Source organism: Phascolarctos cinereus, unplaced genomic scaffold, assembly GCF_003287225.1.
Source record: "Phascolarctos cinereus isolate Bilbo 61053 unplaced genomic scaffold, phaCin_HiC Scaffold_5;HRSCAF=322, whole genome shotgun sequence".
Classification (NCBI taxonomy): domain Eukaryota; kingdom Metazoa; phylum Chordata; class Mammalia; order Diprotodontia; family Phascolarctidae; genus Phascolarctos; species Phascolarctos cinereus.
The window spans coordinates 266,760,327-266,782,937 of NW_027555958.1; the positions used below are offsets into that span (position 1 = coordinate 266,760,327).

The 22,611-nt window shown below is 37.5% G+C and overlaps 1 protein-coding gene across 6 annotated transcripts in view; it reads right to left on the reverse strand.

Annotated features, from left to right (window-relative positions):
• The window catches only part of CYTH1 (cytohesin 1), a 202,947-nt gene that overhangs the window by 94,430 nt on the left and 85,906 nt on the right, over positions 1 to 22,611 (reverse strand). The gene's annotated exons all lie outside the window — the stretch shown is intronic.

The following is a 22,611-nucleotide window of genomic DNA, read 5'->3' on the forward strand; positions in this document are numbered from 1 at the left end:
ACTACCCTAGTTTCAAGTCTTCATCACCCTTCATCTAGACTACTGCAATGGCCCCAGTTGGTCTCTCCACTTCAAGTCTCTCTCCTCTCTAAGCTATCTTTCACATTGCTTCTAAATTGAATTCCCTATAGCACAAATTGGACAATGTCATTCTCCTACTCATAAATTCCAGTGGCTGCCTATATAACTCTACAGTAAAATATTAAAACCCCTTTATAACCTGGCCCCAACCTATTTTTCCAGCCTTCTTGCATGAATACACTGGTCCAAACTGACCACCTTGATGTTCCACATACATGAATGGCACTCCATCTTCCATTCATCCATTATCCAAAGGCGCAAGCCTTTGCACTGGATGCCTCCCATGACTGGAATGCATTCCCTCCTCACCTCCATTTCTTTGAATCTCTAATATTCTTCAAGGTTCAGCTCAAGTGCCACTGTCTTATACGAACTGCTTCCTGGACCACCCAACTGCTGGGGCCTTCATCTCCTAAATTACATTATATCTATTTTTTACATAACTATATACATACACGGCATCTCCCTCAGCTGGAATGTAGTGGGTATAGCCTATTTTTGCTTTTATCTTTTTATTCTCAGTGCCTAGCACAATGTTTGGTACATAATAGGAGCTTGATAAATGCTTGTTAATTGACTGATATTGAGAGACATCAGAGGTTTTTTTTAAGGAATCATATAACAATTCTGCAAAAGCCCAACCACCAAATTCATTCACAGAAGATAAAATAAAATGTAAACCCCCAAAACCACTTTAACAGAAGCTTAAAATAAGTCTAGAATCCCAAATGTGGCATAAAACTGTATCTTTCTATCACTTCCTTCTTGTATTTCTTTTGTTGGCCCCCTATCACCTCCCTATGACAGTTCCTCTCTCTCTCTCCCTCTCTCCACTCCAAAATAACGGCTTATTTCCAATCATTTCATCTCAGTGGTCCCTTTCTATTCCTCTCTATCTGGGCAGAGAACCAATATACTTCCAACCCTTAAGTTCCAGTTCAAGACCTTCCTCCATGAAGCCTTCCCTAATGATTCCAGCTTACACTGATCTTCTCTAATATCTTTTGCATTTATCTATTATATAAACAATGCCTTAATAATATGTATGATCTTATTCCCAAGTTTGTATCTCATGGTTCAGTGCTTTTTTTTTTTTACACTATCTTGTTCATTAATTATTTCAAGTGAAAAGAACCATGGTATAGTGATAACAATATAGCTCTGCAGTCAGGAATTCAAGTCGCAGCTCTGACATTTGCTAGCTTTGTGACCAGGCATAAGACACATTTGAGTTCAATTCCATCTGTAAAATGGCATTAATAATGAATAATGAATGAATGGCCCTAATTGAGAGCTTATTATGTGCCAAGTACTATACTAAGGACTGGTGTCTCCTTTCTTTGAGGAGCTTACATTCTAATGTGGGAGACAACGCATTTAGAGGAACAGGGAAATGACAAGGAATCGTGAGTGCAACATGTGAGAACCTAATGACATATCTTTTCCTGAACCAACAGTAGTACTGACTTGATTACAGTTCTCAGAGCAACAAGTATATGAAGCGAAGGGTGAAGAAAGGGAAGGTGAAGACCACGTTGGGGTGGATGGCTTGAAGCCTGGCCAAGTAGTCTAGGATAACCCAAGATATACTGAACTATGTGAGTTTGGTCTCACTGATTTACCAACATCCCAAGTCCAAAGAAGAGTGGATTAAACTCCCAGAGTATGTTCCCAAGACTTCAGTGGTTCAGATGATGGCTAAAAGCATGAAAGCACTCATGAATACCAATGAAGGGCAAGATCTTGCTTCCTCTTCCACATGGTGTCTCTGTCCCTTACTATTCTTTAGCTGTGGCTCTCACTTAGTCCAGTATCTCCATCGCTAAGTCTAGCTGACTTGGTCTAGTGACTCTTATGTTGTCCTGCCACTGGCATCCTACTGCTGCTACTTATATGACTGCAGTTCTCAGTTAGTTTCCTGATGGGTCTTGAGAGACAGAATGGTTTCTCCTCCAGAAATGAGTGATATATAGGGTTGATTTTATTAGACTGGTTTTCCCCCTCTTTTTTATTCTTTGTTATAAGGGATGGCTCTCCCCAAAAAGGAGGGGAACAATATATTCAGAAGTGTAAGTGATATAAAAATAAAAGATATCATTAAGAATTTGTTTTAAAAATGGAAAAAAAATACAGGCTTTTTTCCCCAAAATAAGCTGGGGGTGACTAAGGAGGCATTGCAATTTCTGACACAACACCACTCTACTATTCCTGTTTAGTTCTGTGCCCAATTTGCTGTCCATTTGGACTGTCTGTTCTAGATATACCTACTGAAATAAAATCCCTGTAAGCTCTCTATTCAACAGCACTCTAGGCAATGAACAATCATTACCCACTTGATTTTTCCATTGTAGATGGTCAGGTAAAACTCTTTTGAGTGATTAAAGATCCCTTCCAAGAGTCTCTGTTCTGAGATGTGATGCCCAGGCAAAATGTCATTTACAATAAGAGCATCTAGCAGACCTACTATCCACAGAGTCTCTCTTCAACTTAAACTCTGCACTGTATCTCTTCTATCACAACAGCAAACATTTCTGTCAAACTTGTATTTCTCTCCTTTACGCTTTGCCCAGGGTTTATGATCAGAAGATAACTGTAAAAGATTTTTTCAATTGTTATATTTCTCAAAGAATTTTGAATGATTTTGAGATACGGATGGTAAAGGTCTTGTTAGAATACATTTAAGGTAGCATTTTACTTTGCCAAACTGCTAAATTAAAATTTTTTCAACAATCACCAACAATAAGTACAATGGAATATCAAATTCTTTCCATCTTTCAGGCAACTGCCGCATCTCCTGAAGAAACATAATGAAATGATTCTAAGCAGTATTGTCTCATAAAGTAGGGAGGGTAAAATAATTTTATTTTTCTTTTTTAAATTTAATTAATTTTTTTGGCTAGGCAAGGGGGTTAAGTGACTTACCCATGGTCACACAGCTAGCGAGTGTTATGTGTCTGAGGCCAGATTTGAACTCAGGTCCTCCTGACTCCAGGGCTGGTGCTCTATCAATTGTGCCACGTAGGTGCCCCCAAGGTAAAATAATTTGAAAGAAAGCTTGGCAAGAGACCCAGCTAAGAATAAGCAAAATCATCTTGGAGACATTTAAGAATAAAAGTGAAACAAAAAGAAGAAAAAAGGGAAAAGATCCACATAGTTTTTCGTAACAAACTTTTTATTTAAAGTGTTTCTATAACTTGTTTTTTAGGATTTAGTTGTTCTGTCTCCAATTAATTTTTAATTCTTTGTTCAAAAACTTTTTATTCAGGAAAATTTATATTGCATTATCATTACTAAACAATATGTTTAGTATTTCTGCCTTTCTTCATTTTTGGTGAGGTGTTTATGCTCCAATGCACAGTCAATTTTTTAAAGATGCTGCACATGGCTCCCAAGTCATAAAGATAAAGAATACATGGCTGCTTACAGGCATGTAGAATGGGTCCAGGCTATGGTGAACCAACCTAAATGAGAAGGTAGTTAAGAATGCAACATCTTGTTCACAGAGGTCCCCTTTCTCACTGCCTGGTCTTTCTATCTCCTCTGCTTCTGTGTCCTCTGGAAACCTGGACTTTGTCATCAATACTGTCACCATACTCTCTAGATAGCCAAGCTTTGCCACGTTCTCTACTATTATGCCCCCCCAAACCTCCCAACCTTGCCATCAAAACTGACACTGAATCTAAGGACCTCGGAATCTTGCCATCTGAATCCTGTATCCTAAGAATTGCCAGGCCACCAGGCCCTAAGAATTGCTCTGAAGCTGAACCCTTCTCTATGTGTATTGTCTCCCACTTTTATAATATAAGCCCTCTGAGGGAAGAAACTTTCTTGCTTTTTCATTTGTATTCACAGTGCTTAGGCAAACAATAAGTGCTTCATAAGTTCTTTTTATTCATTCACTCTGTGGTTATCTCCTTTGATCCCCATACCAAATTAGTCACCACTTTCTGCCAACTTTTCCTCTATAGTTTCTCTGGCCCTATCCTTTGCTATAATTTCATGCCTGGACTATTACAACAGCCTCACAGATATTCCTCTGCCTTCAGTCTCTCCAACACTCAATTTCTGCATATTACTATCAAGATAATCTCTCATATGCACTGTTTTCATCATATCTTCCCCTTCAAAAATTTCCTGTAGCTCCTTACCATCCATTCAATTTGATAAACATAAATTAAGTATCTATTATAGGTAAGGTCCTATGCCAGATTTGGGAGATGCACAAAGAAACAAAACCAATAACAAGTCCCTGACCACAAGAATTTACATTCTACTTGGGGAATACAACAAAAGTTGAATGGTCAGTTCCAGGAATTATTGGGTTTCTCCCTTACTAAAGGCCATCAAATTTATTAGATACGTTTGTATAGGAGAATGTTGATCAAATAGCACCTGAGGTACCTTTCAATTCTGATATTGTTATTCTGTGATGTACACATACAGTTAAATACAAAGTAATTTAGAAAGAGAAAGAGTAACAGTGGGGGACAACAGGAAGGAATACATTCTAGGTATGAAGGACAGCCTATGCAAAGGTAGAAAATGTACCTGGAATGATGGTTTAGAGAATAACTAGTAGGACAGTTTAGCTGGACAGCATGAAAAGGAATAATATGAAATATGGTAAGAATCTCTTTTCCTTTTCCTTTAACGTTTACTCCATCATGTCCAGCTCCCTTTTTTTTTTTTTGCTGTTGTCAATGGACCTACAGGATATGGTCAAGAGCACATGTAGAGAAAGTGGTTTTACAGAGGAGGGACCCCTTCATCAGAGAATGAATTAAAAAGTAGGGAGATGTAGAGAAGGGGAAAAGAGGAAACAAAAGGCAGATAGAAACTACTCAGCAAATGTTTTCTAAGTGCTTAATGTAATAAAAATAATAATTCTACAAGGAACTGCAGAAAAACAAAGGATATGTGTCTCTTTATTCTGAAAGAGCTGATGATATAATGGGGAGAAAAAAATAAAACATATTCATTAAAAGTTAAACAGTTTTAAGAGTTCATTCAATAACAATACCAGAAAAATTTCAAATTAGTAAAGGATAAATTTTCAAAGAAGTGATATGGACAAGTGCTATAAGAGAAAAGGAATAATTTCACAACTTGTTAGAATAATCTGGGAAGGCTTTCAGGGTGGAGATGGGACTTGATCTAGAAAATGGACAGAAACTATCTAGGCAGAAACGATGAAGAGAAAACAAAGGGAGTGTGGCATGAGTCAAATGTTACCTAAGGTCAAAGAGTCCTCCACAGCTTAGCATACAGAATCTTTGAGTTCTTAGGACAACTTGGTCAATAACCAGAACTCTGAAGCAATTGGGGATTGGGGGGGAAGGGGGAGGAAATACAGAGTACCATATCATACAGGTTAGAACCAATGAGACCAAAGACACTTCCAGAGATTACATTCCAGGGTTAGGCTTGCTTGCTCGCTTGTTTGCTTATTCATTCATTCATTCATTTATTTATTTGCTTGCTTGCTTACCTATTTATTTATTTATTTCTTCATTCATTCGTTCATTTATTTATTTATTTGTTTGTTTATTTAAAGGTAATTGGGGTTAAGTGACTTGCCCAGGGTCACACAGCTAGTAAGTGACAAGTGCTTGGTCTGAGGTCACATTTGAACTCAGGTCCTCCTGACCTCAGGGCCGGTGCTCTATCCACTGTGCCACCTAGCTGCTCTAGGCTAATTTTCAACTAAAGTATCTGCAAGAATAAATCTGAAGAATGTGAATTCTACTCTACCTCCCAACCATTTTGGATCCTTAGGGTAACAGTGGGAAGAAAACTATCATGTTCCTCATAGGATCCCTAAATAAAATTTAATTCAACAAATTTATTAAATATTTATTGTGTGCAGGGTATGCAAGGTACTAGAGATACACAGATGTCTTAATTAGATACAGTCTTTGCACTTAAGGATTTTAAAATCTAGTGGTAGAGAGGTAAGATAAAGTCATACCTAACTATAATAAAAATTAGAATGTAATGAATACATAGCAGAATTAAAGTGCTATGAGAGATTCGAGGCAAAAGAGATCACTTCTAGCTAGGAATAAATCATAAAAGGCTTCCTAGAGGAGATGTCTCCAAGACAGATCTCCAGGGACGGGAAGGATTTCAACAGATAGACATGGTGGGGCTGAAGGTAAGGGTGGTGAATGTATTCCAGGCAAGGAGATGTTGTAAGCAAAACCCTGGAGGCACTAGGATATGGGAAGATACCAAGGAAAAGCTAATCTAGTGTAGCTGAAACTGAGAATGTGTGAAAGAACGTAGTGAGCTGAAACAGTAGATGGGAGCTAGGTTAAGGAGGAACTTGAATACCAGTCTAAACTGCTTAAAAGTGTTAAGGAATTTGGACTTTATTTGGTGGACAACTGAAGGCCAGTAAACTTACATTAAAAAGAAGTGAAATAAGTGCTATAAATTAGGAAGATTATTCAGGTATCAATATAAATGATAAAATGGAAAGGGGAAGACAGAAGTTAAGAGGCATTAACAGTAATGATACCTCTAGGGGAACAAATGGGAGAGAGGATAGCAGGAATAGATTCTTGAGGTAAAGTCAACAGGACTCAGCAATTGATTGAATGTAGGAAGTGTGAGAGAGTGATAAGACCAAAGATGACTAAGATTTTAATGAAACCTGGGGGAGGGGGGGAGGAGGAGGGGAGAGGAGAGAGGGAGGGAGAGAGAAAGTGAGAGTGCGCACACAAACACTATTAACAAAAATGGAGACGTTAAAAGGAAGGGTAAAAGGAAGGTGAATCATGATGAGTTCATTTTTTTAGAATGAATTTGAGTTGCTAGGAGACATATCTGGGTGAAAACGTCCAGTAGGCTGTTGTAAATGTGAGATTTGTCAGGATCCCACAACGCTGAAAATGTCCTTAAGAGTCCTAAGTGACTGATTAGAGACATGCAAAACAAAACAACTCTGAGGTACCACATCACACCTATCAGATTGGCCAACATGACAAAACAGGAAAATGATAAATGTTGGAGAAGATGTGGGAAAATTGGAACACAAATGCATTGTTGGTGGAGTTGAAAACTGATTCAACCATTCTGGAGAGCAATTTGGAACTATGCCCAAAGGGCTATAAAACTGTACATTGATCCAGCAATACCATTACTAGGTCTGTATCCCAAAGAGATCATAAAAAAAAGGGAAAAGGATCTGCATGTACAAAAAATATTTATAGCAGCTCTTTTTGTAGTGGCTAAGAATTGGAAATTGAGGGGATGCCCATCAATTGGGGAATGGCTAAATAAGTTGTGGTATATGAATGTAATGGAACACCATTTATTGTTCCTTAAGAAATGATGAGCAGGCGGACTTCAGAAAAACCTGGAAAGACTTGTATGGACTGATGCTGAGTGGAGTGAGCAGAACCAGGAGAATGTTGTACACAGTAACAGCCACGTTGTATGATGACTAACACTGACAGACTCAGACCTTCTCAGCAATGCAAGGATCTAAGACATTTCCAAAGATCTCATGAAGGAAAATGCTATTCACATCCAAAGAACAAACTATGGAGTTTGAATGCAGATTGAAGCATACTATTTGCTATTTTTTTTCTTCTGTTTTGTTTTGTTTCCTCTTTCTGGTGGTTTCTCCTATTGGTTCTAATTCTTCCTTACAACATGACTAATGTGAAAATATGTTTAATAGGAATTATAGGTATAGCCTATATCAGATTGTATGCAGTCTTTGGGGAGGGGCAGAGAGAGGGGGAAAAAATTTAAAACTCAAAAGCTTATTGAAGTGATTGCTAATAAATCAAAATAAATTAAGAAAAAAAAAAGAACTCTATTTCCTTGAACAATTCCTCCTCAAAAGGTGATGTGCAAACCACACCCAGTAAGGTCCCCTACTATCAGTATATTTGCCATTTTTTAGTTATCCCACAGACCAAGTGAATACTATAAGTGAACTCTCCAGGCATGATCTTACTATGCAGTACTTTACAATTTATCAATCCCTTGACCTTTCTTTCAGTAATCCTATAATATTCTTATTTTTATTCTCACTCCTAAGATTGAGATGCCTGTGATATTCTGGTCTAAAAACACTACAATACTTATTAAACATACTGAAATTCATCTTTAAAATAGTTATAGTAAATTTGCATTCTGTAAACCAATAATGCTAAAATAACCATAGTTAATAGAGTAACAAACTATGAAATAAGTCATATGCAATCAAGATATGCCAAATAAAATAGTAAAACAGGCAAGTTAATATTGATCTTTAGCAGCATTTTCAGGTACCCTGAATCTACAATTCTATGGAAAAAAAACACCTAAAGGAAAAAAATATTTAAAAATCCCAGATGAAAGCCCCAATATATAACAAGTTTTTTCTGGGTTCTACCATAGCCTACTACTTGATTCATTATCATATTCACTCTTACCATTCTGAATTCTAGAATAATACAGGATATCTGGATGTTTGCTAATTAATTACTAAAAGTGCAATAATGATCATTAGCTTAGAGTCCCCACCCCTGTTTATTAAGTATTATTTTTTATTTAATTAAACTGAAGAAACCTCTTTTTTTCATATTCATCTGTTTCTGTCTCTCTTCATATATGTAGACATGTCTCTTTGTCTCTCTCTACATATATGTAAATATATGTCTTTCAGTCTCTCTACATATGTGTTTATATGCTATATGTATATATTGTGCACAGAACAGTATATGTTATGCACAGAATATCTCTTTAGTTGAAAAGTTAGGCTTCTATTTGATTTATTCTGTAGATGAACTTTATTCTGGGAAAGCAAACAGTCAACATTACATAATAACTTTATTATTTAAAATAATTTTACTATTTAGCATATTGTAGATCACGTAATATATGTATAATTCTGTTACACGTGTGCATATACACAAAACACATGCATATATGCACATTGCAATATGAATGTATATATTATATATTATTAATAACATAGTATTATCCCTATTTTACAGATTAGGAAATAGGCACAGGGAGGTTAAGTGAATTGCCAGGGTCTGGTGCCCTATATATTTCCTGATAATAGCATGGGGACTTTCTTGCCTGCTTGCCCCTGTCTTTCTCAAATGGAGAACTCTTTAACCTTTGTTACATACATTATATGATAATATATATGAATAACATATTATTTAATTATATCATGCTAATAATAGTATAGATTCATAATAAATGATATATTATGTTAATATATATGATATATTATTATATAATATAATTATATAATAATGTATGTTCCAAAGATTAAAGAGATGATAGAATTATAATACTGTATTATATTATTATATTAATAGAACCATATTACTAATTATATAACATTTATAATAATTATAAAATATTTTAATATGGTTGATAATATAATATTATTAATATATGATATTACATAATATATCCCAAAGATTAAAGAGTCACTTAGCCTCTCTGTGCCTCAGTTTCGTCACCTATAAAATGATGATAATAATAACATCGGCCTAACAGAATTGTTGTGGAGATCAAATGAGGTAACATATGTAAAACACCACGCAAACCTTAAAGTGCTATATAAATCCTAGGTATATCATTCTGAAAAGCATCTCCGAAGAAGATTCCAAAGGAGAAAGAAAATCGAAACGGTAAAGTTATGTTATCACCAAAGCACCCTACACACAGTGATCCTGTACAGTCTTCTAAACCAACCTGACTGATATTTCTCTGGTTTTCATGAGTAAGACATTTAGAGAGAACTGAAGCATAAAACAAGCTCCCTTATAGAAGCTCTCAAACATAGACTATAAATAATTTCTAAGAGTCTTTCTAGCTCTAACTTTTTATGATTTTACGAAGGATAAAGAATCCCTTTAGTTGTTTTTAACATGCCCATCCTAGTTAATCTCATTAAGGCATTAGCCGCAAAATTCTTTTACACTTCATGAAAGCAAACTACTATGGCTAAAAGTAAAGGCAAAAGACAGTAATTCAAAGAATCACAGAATTTTAGAGTTGCAGGAATAAAGAGTCTTGGAAATGATCTAATCCAATCTCATTTTACAGGTAAGGACACTGAAGCCTAGAGACACTGTGACCTCTGAAATCACACAAGCTAATAAATGTCAATGTCAAATGAGAACTAGTATCTCCAGACTCAGGCCAGGCCTCTTCCCACTATATACTGCAAATATTAGCACAAGTTGATACCCTGGCATAATGAGGAAGAAGAACAGGCTCACACTACATATCCAGCCCTGAACCCACATTTCTATCTGCTTTCTGGATATGGCACCTCAAGCTCAACAAGTCCAAAACCAAATTCAATCTTTCTCCCTTAAAGCCACTTGTTTCTTAACTACATCAACTGAAGGCACCACCATTCTGACAGTTACCTGGTTCATAAGCCACAAGTCTCTCAACTCTTTATTCTTTCTCCCTCCATCATGTATAAAATGAGTTAAGTCTTTCTGATTCTGCCCCTTACACATCCTTCACATCTAGCACTTGTCCCCTTCCTTCCACTCACAGTACAACCACCTTAGCTCACTCAGGCCCTTACTACCTCTCACCAGGACCATCGCAAAACCTCCTAACTGACCTCCCCACATACATTCTCTCCCATTTCCAATTCATCTTCCACATAGTAGCCACCAAAATGAAATTCCTAAAGTAAAGTGCTGATCATCTAACATGTTCCACTACTTAACACAATTCCTGTTGTAAAGTAAGTCCTTAGTAATTCTTGTTAATTGACTGAATGCCATTCCCCTGTTCAAAAGGCTTCAGTGGCTCCCTACTGCCTCTAAATTAAAATGCAAAATCTCCTGTTAGGTATTTAAAGCACCTGAGAACCAACCACACTTTACTCCCTCTCTCCTACATTCTATGTTCCCTTCAAACTATCCTACTTGCTATTCCCTGTACATGACATTCCTCTCCAGTTGCATAAATTTGTTTGGAATGTTCTTCCTATTCATCATTACGTATTGGAACTCCTAGCTCCCCTCAGGGTTCTGCCCAACTTACCACTTCATTCAAGAGTCTTTTCTAGATTTTTCCAGTTATCAGTACCCCAACTCCCACCAAAAGAAAATCACCTTTTATTTATTTGGCATATATTCTATGAACATATTGTATCACCTAAGCAGAAGTAAATTCCTTGATGGCAGGAACCATTTCATTTTCACATCTGTTGTCCTAGGGCCTAACACAAGGACTGGCACATAGTAGGCACCTAATAAATCTTTATTAGCTGATTCTCTCTATTCATATTGCTACTACCCAAGCTTGAGTGTTCATTACCTCTTGCCTAGACTATTCCAATAGATTCTAACTTGTGTCTCTGACTCCAGTCTCTTCTCCCTTTAAACCATTCTATAAGCCAGGCCAGATTAATCATGATAGCCCTCATCCCTTAACCAGAAATTTTCAATTGATTCTCATTACCTACTGAATAATACCTTTGTTTGATATTCAAGGTTCTCAACTATTTGGTCTCAACCTCTTCCCTCACTGGTGAATCAGTTCAACTCTATACTCAAATCCTCTTCCCCTCTATCCTATCTTGATCATGCCTTGTCAAACCCCAACCTTGCAATTACTCCCAACATCTACCTCCTCTATTCCTACTCATAGACTGATGAAAAGGACTAGAGGAAATCACAAAAGTGGGCTAAATGAGTCCCACTACAAATTTATTTAATATCATTTCAACTAGGCCCTCAGAGCAGTGAAGAAATCCTTTTACACCTCCCTAATCAATTTACTATAGCACTCACCATGGCGGCTTTTCCAAACGCCTTCATTCCTCCTTAAGCTTCCACGGCAAGATCTTCCCCAACTAACTCATCTGAGGGCCTTATTTCATACTTATTGTCTCCCTCATTAAAATATGAGCTCTATGAGGAGTGAAATGCTTTTGCCTTTCTTTGTATCCCCAGTGCATGGCATAGTGCCTGGTACATAATAAATCATTTAAAGACATTAATAAATGTCTTTTGATGGACTGTCTAGCTTTATCTCCTACTACTCCCCTTTGCATTTTCCCTTCTCTAGCCAAATAGAACTACAGTCCCATTATACTAAAATTACTGCTTCCTTGACCTGGAACACTCTCCCACCCCAACTTCCTTGTTTCAATTCTAATCCTTCTTCAAGACTGAACTCAAATTCTATCTCCCCTATACTCAAATAATTTCTCCCTTCTCTTTAGCATGTAGCACTTTGTGTTTCTCTTTCTGAAAATTTTTATGCTTGAATATAAGCTCCTTGACAGTAGAGACTATTTCATGTCTTATCTTTGTATCCCCAGGTCTTAAGGGGATAATTACTATGTACATGGCACATAGTAGGTATTTAACAAGTTCTTGTTGATTGATTTGTGTAAGCCATCTAATCTCCCTGATTACATGTGTTTTATTCTTTTTTGTATTCCCATACCACTTTGCATAGTACTTTGCACTGGCACTGATATATGATATAGATACATATATTAGACTGCAAGCTCCTTAAGGGCAGAAACTGTCTTTTGCTTCTTTTTGTATTCTCAGTGCTTAGCCACGGTGACTAGCATATAGTAGTAACAATAAATGTTTACTGATTCATTGATATGTTGTTGTTCAGTTGTTTTCAGTCATGTCTGATTCTCTGTGACTCCATTTGGGGTTTTCTTGGCAAAGATACTGGAGTGGTTTGTCATTTCCTTCTCCAGTTCACTTTACAGATGAGGAAACTGAGGCAAACAGAGTTAAGTGAGTTGCCCAGGGTCATTGAGCTAGAATGTATCTCAGGCTCAATTTGAATTCAGGAAGAGGAATCTTTCTGACCCCTCTATCTTCATGTACATTAACAGACATGTAGATATATTTATGGTTTAAAAAACACTTCTCACAACAACCCTTCTAAGGTAGGTAGTTATCATTAGTAGGCAGTATTATAACCTAACTTATAGAAGAAAAAATTGAGGCAAAGTGATGATCACAGAAGCTACCAAGTGTTGGAGCCAGTATTCAAATCCAGGTCCCTTGACTCCAAGTGCAGTGTACTTCATGAAAGTTTGGAATTCTAATTTAAAAGACAGCAACAATACTACATCCATTTTATTTGTCCTACTCTTCCAAGATAAGAAAGATGTCATGAGATTTTTTCCCTTGCTAAGCTACCCAAACATAGACAGAGGGCCCAATTCTACTATACTGTATATCAAAAAGAAAAGGCCAAAGGCAAAACACATAGAAATGAGAATAAAGATTGAAAGCTCCTTATTTTGCCTCAAACTGACATGAATTTCAACATTCATTCAGTAAACTTTTTATAAAGACATCAAGGAGGTTACAAACCATTAAAAGGGTTTATTTTAATTATGTGCAAATTATTTATACTTACTGGTCTTAGTAGACACTCATTGCTGAAATAAAAAGACTCCTAGATGACCAGCAGGTAGATGAAACAGTAGTTTCCTGAGCATTCAGGAACTAAGAACAATACTGAACAAAAGGGCCTTATTTTAAATCGGATTTTCTGATCTCTCTACATAAGGCATTACATGGACTGATCTTCAAGGCAACATAAATAAACCTGATAATGGCAACTTTGTTATCAATGTAATGTTAACATTTAACTTCTCCTCACTTCTGGAAACTTTGGGAACTGCCAGAAGAAACTCTATGTGTTCCCTTCACTTTCACATAAATCTAAATGCTACTTTTTTTTCCTCCCCACAATCTCTAGGGGCAGACAATTTCAAAGAATTTTAAATTGGAAAGAATCTTAAAAGACTATCTCCAAATACCTCACATTGCAAAAGAAAAAGCTATGGTCTAGGCAAGGTAATTAATTTTCATTAAAAAGGTAAAATTCATGGGATTTTAGGGATCAGCAGGCCCTTAGAGAGCACCTAAATCTACACCCCTTATTTTACAAAGAGAGAAACCAACAGTCAGAGAGGTATTCAAGGTCACAAAACTAATGGCAGAGTTATGGGTTAAAGAAATCCAGGTCTCCTGATTCCCAATTCAATGTTCTTTCCACCAAATTCCTCCCTCCTCTTTTTGTCCAAACAAGTTACTGGGATGAAATGGAGACTTATTAGTACCTATCTGATCACTCCTTCTCAGTCTGCTTTGCTGAATCTTTATCCAGTTCAGCACTGCTTAACTGTGGTTCTCTCCCAAGGTTCTGTCTTGGGCCTTCTCCTCTCTATATATTATCTTGTTTTGTGATCTCATCAGCTTTCATGGATTCAATTATTATGCCTATGTATATTATTCTCAGATCTATTTATTCAGCACTAACCTCTCTCCTAACCTCCAGTCTTGCATCTCCAATTGCCTATTGGAGATCTCAAACTGTATGTTTCCCAGACATCTGAAACTCAACATATTTAAAACTGGACTTGTCCCAAATTATCTTCACCCCAAATCTCCCCTTTTCTAAACTTCCCTATTTCTGCTAACCTCTAACCTCTCATTCACTAAGGTTAACAAATTAGGTGTTACCCTCAATTTTTCACTCTCATCCCCAATCCATATCCAATCTATTGCCAAGTCTTGTCAATTTTACCTTTGTAACATTTCCCATATACATCTCTTTCTCTTCTCTTCTCTGATAAAACTGCCATCCTGGTTCAGGTCCTCATCATTCATGACTAGACTACTGTAATAACCTTCTCTTTGATCTCCCTGCCTCAAGTCTCTCATCACTCTCCATCTTCTACTCAACAATCAAATGATCTTCCTAAAGCCTGTCATCCAAACTGCTCAATAAATTCCAGTGGCTCCCTATTACCTCCATGATAAGAAAATATAAAATTATCTGGCATTTAAAGCCCTTCATAATTCAATCCCTTTCTACCTTTCTAGTCTCCTTATACTTTACTCCCCCCCACATACTCTATGATCCACTGACACTAGTCTACTTGCTTTTCCTCTATCTTCCAACTCTGTGCTTTTTCACTGATTGTCCCTCTCCCTCCTTTATCACTACTTCCTGGCTTCCTTCAAGTCTCAGCTCACATCCTGTCTTCTGCTAGGGACCTTTCCCAGAAATATGTCTAAAATGATGGCACATGTATAACCTATATCAGACTGCTTGCCTTCTTGGGGAGCAGAAGGGAAGGGAGAGAGGGAGAAAAATTTGGAACTAAAAATCTTATAAAAAATGAATGCTGAAAACTATCTTTACATGTAATTGGAAAAAATAAAATACCATTACAAAGCAGAGACAGACAGACCTTTCTCAGTCTCCTTGTACACTACCCCCTGTACATATCTTGTATGACCATAGGGATTTCCATGCTCTCTTCCCTGCCTTGGAGTGTGAGTTCCTTGAGGACAGGGACAAATTTTGCCTTTCCTTGTATCACCAATGCTTGGCACAGTGTGCAGTACATAGTACCTGTTTAATAAATGTTTCTTGTCTCTTAAGATTATTCCAGCTAGGTAGTACAATGCATAAAGCACCAGCCCTGGAGTCAGGAGGACCTGAGGTCAAATCCAGCTTCAGACTGTGTGACCCTGGCCTAGTCACTTAATCCCAATTGCTTCCCCCCAAAAAAATTATTCCTAGAAAGATTTGTTTTGCTTAACTATGCATACTGGTAACAAAGATTTTTTTTCTTTTCTTTTAAAGGGTGGAAAGGTTGGGAGGAAGAGAGGGGCGAAGATAAGGTTGTTCAAAAAAAGTAAGAAAAAGAAAAAAGTCATTCTATAAAAGAAAAAGCATTTTTTTTAAAATGCAGAGACCATAACAGAAGGAAGGCCCAGAAGGAATCGTAAAGAAGACAGCTTTGAAAGCTATATATTTAATTTATTATACATTTTAAAAGAAAAACAAGTTGTACATAAGAGAGACTTTCAGTTTTGTGTACAAAATCTTCTTTATCTGTTTAAAAAAGAAAGAAAGAAACATTCCTGGACCTACAAAAGAAGAATAATCCCCACATAGCTCTATAATCATTCTCTTGGACTGAATTTTAAAGTCCTTATACAGGGTGTCCCAAAAATTTTGGTCCAGTTTTTTAATAGCTGAAAAATGCACAAGACTTTTAGAACACCCTATATTCATAGTAAGTGACACTGGGAAGGAAGGCGGCCTAAATTGTCAATATGTTTGGGGTGGTGAGGGTGGGGGGATTGCCTTCCTCCTTTCATGAAAGTATGGCTTTCTTTTAGTTTACTCCTCCTACTGCAAGTGGAGCTTTCTATTAACCTTCTCCTTCCCACATCTCTTAAAAAACAGCAGTTTGAAAAAAAATTAACAATTTGAAAGTGAAAGTAAGATAACCCATACTTTGCCTGCATTTAGCCTGGGGCTTCAGCAATCTAGTCCCAAACATATTCTCTTCTAATGCACTATAATCTCAGGTCAATATGTAGTTCAAACCTCCATTTAGTTTGTACTGGTGAAATTCAAACTGGGTGCATAAAACCTCAATACTTTAAATCTGCTTCCCTTCTGAGTTTGTACCTCCTTCCATTGACAATCTCACCACTAGCATTCAAGTAAGCAGAACTGGCAGAGATTCAAAGGGCCATCTGGACTTTAATATGTTGTCACATGCATACTGAAAAAACACTTAAAACAATCCTATTTTAAAAGCAGCCACAGCCTGCAGCTGCAAGTTGGGGGCGGAAGGGGGAGGGGGAGAAATAGAAGGAATAGTGTGAGGTAGAAAACTAGAGTAAATCTCAGTCTCTAGGAAAACAAGGGGGACAGTGGGGAGTCTCCAGGCAGTCTCCCCAACAATCCTATTCCTGCATCTCAGATGACTGTGGCTCTGGAATGTCTTTCCCTGGTTCAGCAGGGAACAACAGGGGCTTTTCTCAAGGTTCCCCAATATTCCATCCCTTTCACTGGGAAGTGATGAGTCTAGAAACTTCCAGCTCAGCATACGATCTCGGGTTGGGGACATTATTCTGACTTCAACCTTTGCTATTCTCCACCTGCCTGGCCCAGTCATAGTATCTGATCCCTTTTTCTACCCACATATTCTTTTCTCAAAGGTGGGAAGGGCAAATCTGGGAATCAAGGTCAGAGTCAGCAGTAGTCTGGGTAGTTCAAGTCCAAAAAATCCTCAGAGCTCAGGGAACACTGAGGAGACCATTTGCTAAGAGAAAGACCTACTTATACCCTTATGTTCAGTTTTAAGATAGAGCTACAAAAGGTGAGTTAAATTATACTTATCAAGGATTAACACAAACTATGGGCTGCCTATAGAAGCTCTGTTTATTTATTCCCTTTCACCTATTAGGCAGCATTCTCCCTATTGTCTCTGAATTCAAGTCAAAACTGGAAGGACAAGCATCAGCAAGCAGGGATAATGAAGTACCTGCTCGCTAGGATGAACCAAATTCCAAGTCCTTTAAGAATATTACAAACTGCATGGGATTTTTCAAATTAAAAAAAAAAAACCCTCCACCTACTCCTGAATTTCCCCTAGAAATCATGTACCTAGCATAGAGTTCTTTGAACTGTGAAACTTGGTAGGGTTTCATTCAAAGTTTCACAAGCAGCAACAGGCTTTCAATTTCCTTTGTAAAATTTTTGTTGTTGTTCACTTGTGTCCAACTCTTCATGAATCCTTTTGAGGTTTTCTTGGCAAAGATACTGGGGTGGTTTGTCATTTCCTACTCCATTTTACAGATGAGGAAACTAAGGCAAACAGGATTAAGTGACTTGCCAAGGGTCATAAAAGTAGTAAGAATCTTAAGCTAGATTTGAATTCAGGTCTTTAACTCCAGGCCCATCACTCTATCCACTTCGCCACCTAGCTATCCTTGTAAAATCAATGAATTTATTTTTTTTAAATATTTTAATTTTCTGTAAAGACATAATTTCTGAGTCTAGTTCCTTTCCCTTCTATCATCAAACTGTACTCCCTTATCACAACTGAACTGTGGTTCTCAGACTTTCTTTGTTCATGGCAGTGTTTTGCTGTGAGGAATCAGATTATATTGGATGTTTAAGTATTATATTAGAAGTTTAAGCAATAAAGAAGAGTTTCCATGCAGTTAAACCTCCAGGCCTATTACCTGAGCTTTGGAATTCCTCTATTCACTTACCTTCCCCTTTTCTTTATTTCCCCAGGACTTGCAGCAGAAAATGCAGATAGGTATGCTATGGTGACCTTCATAAAACATCAGTAACTGAAGCTGGGAGCAAGGGCTAGCGAGTTTGGAAGTCCTAGGATGTGAAATGGAGTTTTGTACTGATATAGAGGAAAGAGCTCTGGACTACAGTTCAGAAGACCCGGATTTTAGACCTGGCCTCAATGCTTACTGTGTGACCTTGGATAAGTCAAATTCTCTGTATCAGTTCATTCTTCTTTCGAATGGAGATAAATATCCCTGCCTCCCTCTCAGAGGCGTTGTGAGAATCAAATTAGAATGTGAAATTAGGTTCTGAAAACTAAAGTGCTATGCAAATTTAAGGTGCTATTTTGATCTTTATCCCAAACAGCTGTCACAGGACCACAAGAGACTTCAAGCTGAAAGGGACCTTAAAGGCGCCTAGTCCAACCCCTTCATTTTACAGATGACAGAACTGAAGCCCCAAGAATGGAAGTGACTTGAACATGTTAGTTCTCAAGTACAATCAAGGAAAGACCTTGATTTCACCCCTACCTTGTATGTGCCCCCCTCCTTTCCCTGAATTTTAAATTTCACCTTCTCTTCTGGCTTTTTCTATTCTATCTACTAAGAGAATATGTCCAGACCTCCCCCAGCCTTCAAAAGGCTTCCCTTTGACTCACACCCCATCCAATTACTTCTCCATTTCTCTCTGTCTCTTCAATCCTGAACTTACTTGGAACATGAGATTTAAAAGTAATAATGTTCCTATTTCCTTACTATCCCCATCACCTACTGCAGTGCCTGAAACACAGTAGGTACTTAGTAAATATTTGATCGATACCCACTCTCTCCTCAAAACTTTGCAATTGGATTTTTGCCTCCCCCTTTCTCCTCCCATTACTCTACTTGAGTAGAGTACTTTGAGAACACAGTTCTCAAAGATCACCAATAACTTCCTAATGACTAAATCCGTTGGCCTCTTTACAACCTTCACTCTTCTTAATTTCTCTTCAGCATTTAATATCTGTATGCCAGTATTATATCAACACCCTAACACCTTCCTTCTCTTAAGTAATTCCTCTCATTGACCTTTGCTGGTTACTTGACTGCTTGATGTGGGTATTTCCAAAGGGACTGTCCTTGGCTCTCCTTATGCCGACACCTACAACTTCAGCCATGGCCTCTATATAAAATGAATCTCAAATATATGTCTCTAATCCTGACCTCTGTTGAGCTACAGGCCTACATCTGTAATTGCCTACAGGACATATCTATCTGGATGTCCCACGAGCACGTCAAACATGTCTAAAACTGAGATCACTGTCTTCCTTTTAAACCTGATCTTCCTTCTAGTTTAACTATCTCCTGCAATACCACCTTTCTCATCTTCTCTATCACATTCAAAAATGTGAGATTATCTCTGACACTCATCACTAAAATTCGGTGATCAGTTCTGCCTCCATAACAGCTCTCACATCCAACTCCTCCTCTCTCTTCCCATCAAACTACCTAAATAGGAATATAATGAGAGGCAGCATCTCATAGTATAACGAAAAAAGCACTGTACTTAAAGACAGCTGCACCCAGGATTAAAATCCCACTTCACTTACTTAGGAGCCATGTAGCCATGGACAAGTCATTTAACTTCTCTGGTCCTGACATTCTTAACTTTAAGATGAGTACCTACACCTCAAAAATAATACAGTTGGGGGGCAGCTAGGTGTCGCAGTGGATAGAGCACCATCCCTGGAGTCAAGAGGACCTGAGTTCAAATTCAACCTCATACACATAACACTCACTAGCTGTGTGAGTCACTTAACCCCAATTGCCTTATCATAAAAAAAAAAGAATAATATAGTTGGAGAGGACTTCAGAGGTTGTCTAGGGTCCATATTTTGGGGAGTAATCCAGCAAAGGATACAGAAAAAGAAGGGTTAAGTAATTAAGAAGAGAACTAAAAAAAAAAAGGCAGTTTCATGAAAACCCAGAGAGGAGAAAGCAGTCAGGAAGAGAGGGTAGTCAACAGTGTCAAATGTACAGAGAGATCAAGAAGAATGAAGATTGAGAAAGAGCAATTAATTTGAATTTGATATATAAAATCAGTGATGTCTTTGGAAAGTGCAGTTTTAGTTTAATGGTGATGTCTAAATGTAGATGTAAAGTGTTTAGAAGAGAGTGACAGGAGGATTTTCAAACAAGATAGTTACTTGAATGAGAGGCAGATCAATCAGCTTCCATATACCTACTCCAGCAAAACTATGAAGTTTGCAGCAGCCTGAATAATCATCAAGTAATCCATTAAGAAACTTAGTAAGTAATTTCTTCAACCCCAGACCGCTGGAAAAAGTCAGCCAGAAGCCCACAGGCAATAGGAAAGGCGCCCCTTTTACAAAAGCCAGTTCCAGTAGAGAAACTGGCCTGAAGAATTTACAGGACCTTTTCACTTTCTTGCATGGCTGTTTTTTGATGCCACATTAAATGAAAACAAGTTTCTTGTTGCTTGTTAAACTGAGAATTTTTTTTAGAAAAAAAATTGTTTTTATTGATAAATTTAGTTTTATATCTCAAACACTCAATCTCAAGGAAATCACAATCTATTAATAAGGGAGAGCAAAAATGTTGACAGCTATGTACATACAAGGTAGGATAAATTGTAGATAATTAAGAAAGGGAAGGGACTAGTACGAAGGGGGATTAAGAAAGACTTCCTATAGCAGGTGGAACTTTAGTTGGGATTTGATGGAAGCCAGGAAGTCAAGAGACAGAGATGAGGAGAGAGAATTCCTGGCATGGGAGACTTAGCCAGTGACAATGCAGGAATTAGGGAAGTAGGGAAGTTAAAGATGGACTAGCATGGGGACAGATGAGAAAAGGAAGATCAATTAGAGGCTACTTCAATATTTCAGACACAAGGGACACCAGGATGGAAGAAAGACCAGCACTTTATCTACTGTACCATCTAGGTGTCTCAATGGAAACCGTTTTTTACAAAGTTACCAAAAGTCTTAATTACCAAATCTAAGTGCCTTTTCTCAACCTTTGTCTTAGTCAATTTGTAATCTCTGACACTTTTAGTCACCTTGTCTTGGATATTCTCTTCTCTATAGGTTTTCATGACACTACTCTTCTTTGCTTCTCCTCCTTCCTTCAGGACTCAAATTTCCATTCACTCTGACACTGAGTCATTAATGAATACAGTGTCGCATCATTCCAATGATTCTGGATCCACTATACAATCAGTTAGCCCTCATGTCTCTCTATCTTATCTAAAAGGATATCATGAGACAACTTTTGCTGAATTTAATTATATTATGCTAACATGGAATGAGGATAGAGTGGCTTAGGGGATATAGTGCTGGCCTCTAACCCAGGAAGACCTGGATTCAAATCCTATATCTGACCCCTACTAGCTATGTGACTCCAGGTAACTCACTTAATCTTTCAGTACTCTGGGCAACCTTTTAACACTATCTGTAACTTACAGAAATAACAGGAAGAAGGAATTTCCTTACATTCCCCCTACATTAATGAAATCATAGGTCTAGGGCCTATCCTTATGTTAATACCATTCCCAGATCTAGTCGCCTCATAAAAAAGAAAGAAGAAAAGAAAAAGGGAAAAATAAATTCATCAAATTAGGCAAAGTACATGACATTGTAGGGATGACAGCAGTAGTAGTAATAGTAGAAATAGGAGCAGTGGCAGCCACAGCAGAAGTGGCCATTATACTTATAAGCTTGGGCTGTTAACAATAGCCCAACAGGTTTGCCTGCATCCCTACTGCATCCCCTTTCAAACCGCTACTAGAATTCCTTATATAGCACTTAGATCTGGCCATGTCACACTCTGGTTCATAAATCTTTATTTTTTTTTTAAATCTAGATTTCCAACTGCCTATGAAGTTAAATTAAAACTTCTTTGCCTAACATGCAAGACCCTCAAAAGCCTGGTATCACCTTACTTTTCCAGACTCATCTCTTGTTATTCCACTCCATGTATTTGACAGCCCAGTCAAAACAGACTCTTTCCTCCAAACATGCCTGTCTTTGATCACATTATTTCCTTTGCTTGAAATGTCTTCCTGTTCCCACTTACTTCTCTAATTCCTATACGTTCATTTAACCCCAACTCAAATGTCACTCGTCCATGAAGCTTTCCCTGATCCCTTGTCAGTAACAACCTTCCCCTTCATATATTTTGTTCAGCAACTATTTAATGCACCCATATAATACTGTGTATTAGTTAACTGAATTTGTCTTATCCCCTTATTAAACTATAAACTCTAAGGATGAGTATAAAGTTTAATCAAAATTTTGTACGTCCCCAGTTTCTAGCAAAAGTGTGTTCTTTTTAATGAATGAGCCAGAAAACAAATGGTAAGAGTTTACCATTCACAGGTCAAGAACATGTATTTTCTTATCCTGGATATGGTACAACATAAAAAGGAAAGGCATTTTTA